This window comes from Cervus elaphus, chromosome 7 (assembly GCF_910594005.1).
Source record: "Cervus elaphus chromosome 7, mCerEla1.1, whole genome shotgun sequence".
Lineage (NCBI taxonomy): Eukaryota > Metazoa > Chordata > Mammalia > Artiodactyla > Cervidae > Cervus > Cervus elaphus.
The window spans coordinates 50,231,430-50,235,104 of record NC_057821.1 but is presented as its reverse complement, the minus strand read 5'-3'; the positions used below and the strand labels follow the sequence as shown (position 1 = coordinate 50,235,104).

At 56.4% G+C, this 3,675-nt stretch overlaps 1 long non-coding RNA gene across 1 annotated transcript; it reads left to right on the top strand.

Moving 5' to 3' along the window:
- The first annotated feature begins 567 nt into the window (after positions 1 to 567).
- LOC122697856 lies at positions 568 to 3,050 on the top strand. The gene is made up of 3 exons (XR_006342190.1): positions 568 to 641; positions 1,376 to 1,467; positions 2,580 to 3,050. It is a non-coding gene; the product is annotated as an uncharacterized LOC122697856 (long non-coding RNA).
- Positions 3,051 to 3,675: the final 625 nt, after the last annotated feature.

Here is a 3,675-nt window from a genome sequence, read left to right as displayed (position 1 = left end):
GAAGGAAGCTCTTTAGGTCATTTGGGGAGATTACATTAAACCTATGCACTTATTAATAGTGATAAAGTAAATGTGGTCATTGTTAACAATGGAGAACTGGGTACAGAACAGGTAGGAGTTCTTGGTACTGTTCTTACAACTCGATGCTGGTGCGGCTTCTGGAACGTGGTCCTCAGGCTCCTCCCCACAGCATCCTCGCAACACCGGTGCTGCTTGCGTGGGGCTGGTGAGGTGCCAGCCGGCCACCAGCCTCTGGCCACAGTAAAACTGGCAGAAACAGCAGCAGTCTCGGGGACTGGATAACTTCTGGCCTTACAGAGTGCAGACCAGGCCTCCAGGGAGCTGTCTTCAGTGGCCGAGAACGCAGCCTCCAGAACCCCGCCAGGGGTTCGGGGGAGTTTGTACACAGACATCACTGCTCTGGGAAGGATGCAGAAATACATCCTGTGGGTGCAGAGGAAGGCTCGGGTCAGGGACAGAGGGAAACGGGGCTCGGGAAACGGATGCTCTTCCTCAGTCGGTCCCAGCGGCACTAAGAGGCCGGAGCTGGAAGGAACAGCATGGGGGGGGAGGCCACGTGCACAAGGGCGTGGGGACCGAGTGTGGGAGGCGAGGGGGCCCCCATCTGGGCCAGAGTCCTGGTAAGTGGGGTCCAGCGTTGCTGACTGCTCCGGTGCTGTGCTTGGAAGGCAACTGGAGTGTGTGTGTGCATCTGTGCCGTGTGTGAGTATGTGTGTGTGTCTGTGTATGTCTGACAGAGACCACGGCAGTGGGGAATGGGGCCCATCTGGGTTCCTGCTGGTACGAGGACTAGACCCGAGTTCCATGAGGCCATTGTCCCCAGCTCTTGGCAGCCCAGATTGAGAGCAGCCCAGCTGGGCAGCCGGGGCCCAAGGTCCCAGAGCCGGCCGGCCCAGCGGGTGGCTTCTGCCCCTGACTGGCTCCACGATGGGTCAGGACAGGCCTGGACAGCGGACACCCCTGCGAGACCCCGGGTCTGTGACTGAGCGGAATGCCGACCGCACGGAGGGAGGGAGGGAGGGAGCCACCACCCGGATGGATGGATGCAGCCCCCGCTGCCTCCCCAAGGGCCTGTCAGTGATGGCAGAGGCCAGGTCTGGGCTAAACCCAAGTCCTCTGTGTGGCCTCCCAGCAGGCTGGAGGGGGTCGTGCGGGAGGTGGGGGATGGCGGACTCTCGGTGGGTGATGGAGTGTGGATGTTCCACACGCCCCGCGGCATCTTTCTGAGCCAGCATCCGCTCACCGCTGAGACGCGTGTGCAGGGAAGGAGCCGGGCCCCAGGAGTAACAACTCGTGTGCAGGAAAGGGGCTGGGCTCCAAGAGCTGGCGTCGTAACCCCAAGGCTTTTCACCAGCAGATCCTGAGGTCCAAGGATGGGATCTCTGTGTAGCCGGACAACGTGACTTTAGATCAAGGGGCATGAAATACACTCCAGAGAAAAAGAAGGTACTCATCTTCCCATTCTCTACACGGTCAGCCCAACTGCAGACCGCTGTGCCCTCCTCCCCTCAGCTTTGTCTGGAAATAACCTCCCAGAGTTAGGCTGCTGGGTGTGAAAGAGAAACGAAAGATGCAGTCCTTGAAAACTGGACACCATGTACCTCCTTTGGCTCAGGATTCCAGAGGGCTTATCAGCTCCGGCTTGGTTGTATGTTATCTGGTACAACCCTGCGCAATTAGAAACAAAATAATCCAATTTCGCTGACATTAAGCAGCAGCTATGAAGTGAGCATGCTGCTGGCTGCCAGGACTTTCAATATAACCAGGTCGCTGGTTTATTCATACACTTGTGATTGTTCTGGTGGTTGTTGGGGAGGAAGTTAGTATCAGAACTGCTTAAGGAACAACCTTGTAAGCTGTCACTAGGGTCTTTAAAAGAACAGGAATCTTTACATTGAACATTTACTTATTTTATAGAAGGATAAAAATAAAGTGTCTCTATTTTTATACTTTATACTCTTGAGACAAGTGTCTCTTTACCACAAAAGAGATTATTCCTCTTAGTGTAAGAGATTACAGAAAAATGAGTTATTGTTATTTAGTCTCTCAGTCGTGTCTGACTTTTTGTGACCCCATGGACTGTAGCCTGCCAGGCTCCTCCATCCATGGGATTCTCCAGGCAAGAATACTGGAGTGGGTTGCCATGCCCTCCTCCAGGGCATCTTCCCCACCTAGACATTGAACATGAGTCTCCTGCATTGGCAGACGATTCTTTACCACTGGGCCACCTGGGAAGCCCTACAGAAAAATGAGTGGGCTGGGATTTTACAGTCACATACACACACACACACACACGTCTATATTGCCTGTCTCCACTTGAGAACAGATCAACTGTCTCTTCTGAGTGAAGACGGGGATATCGGAGTTCTCGGGCTGCTTCCATTTCCTGCCAGCTTCCTCTTCACTTTGTTGTTGAACTACTGCTGGCTGAATGGAGCTCCCCCAAGGATTGTTCCTACCGTGGTCCCTGTGACCGTGGGCCTCTGAGACCGGGTCTTTGCAGGTGTAATCAGGTTAGAATGAGGCCATACTGGTGACTGGGATTGTTGTCCTTACAGGGCGACGGACGGTCTGACACAGACCACAGACTGAGACTGGGGTGGGATGGTCATTACAAGCCTTGGAACACCCTGGGCTGCTGGCGACCCCCGGAGCTGCGAGAGGGCCTGGAGCAGGTCCCCCTGCGAACCCCCGGAAGGAGCCCACCCTGCCATCTCCTTGACTGCGGGCTTCAGCCTCCAGATCTGGAAGAGGAGAAATCTCTGCCGTCCCCAGTTTGGGGCGCTTTGTTACAGCAGCCCCGGCCGAACTTGCAGTCACTGGTGCGCTGTCCAGGTTTGCATTAATCACAGTCTCCTGGGCAACAACAGTTCCTCTTGATGTGCGACCTGCGCTTTACCTTTAAACAGACTCACTCTTCACCACCCGTGCCCTTAGTCACACACGCTCCTTTCTCAGAGGTTATTTCGTCTCATCTTCGGACTCTCGGTGCTGTCCTCCTCCTCTCCTCCCTGCCCTCCCCCTCCCTGCCCCCCGCCCCCTCCTCTCCTCCCCTGCCCCCACTTCCCCGTCCCCCTCCCTTCCCCCTCTCCCTCCCCCTCCCCCTTCCCCCTCCCTGCCCTCCCCCTTCCCCTGTCCAGCCCCCTCCCAGCTCCCTTCCCATCCCCCTCCCACCGGCTCGCTCTCCCCCACCCCCACTCTGCTGGATGCTTGCTTAGCTGCTGACTCCTTTCTTTACATCTGACACCTGCTTAAGGAGCTCCTTCCAAACCCTCTGCTCTGAATTAAAGAGGTAACTTGACATGATGCCTTCCGTCCTTGAGACCGGGTTGTTTTTCTCTGCAAGCAGCTTCAAGTCTGTTTTCCTGGTGCGTACGGCCCCAGCGGAGGGAAAGGCTTGACCTGATCGGGTTTGTGTCGCGCCATCTGGACTTTGTTTCATGAACCAAGACCTGCCCCGCCTCGTGGCAGGTGTGCCCGGCTCCTGCAGGAAACACCCCGGGATTCAGGGCCTTCCCCTCCGGCAGGCTGACTGTAGCCCTCGCCCACTGTCCTTTCTCAGGACTGATTCCACTTGCTCAGGCTCAGGCAGGCGGAGAGACAGCCCATCTCAGCTGGGGGGACCCTCCCTTGTGGCTTCCGGGCCTCAAAGAC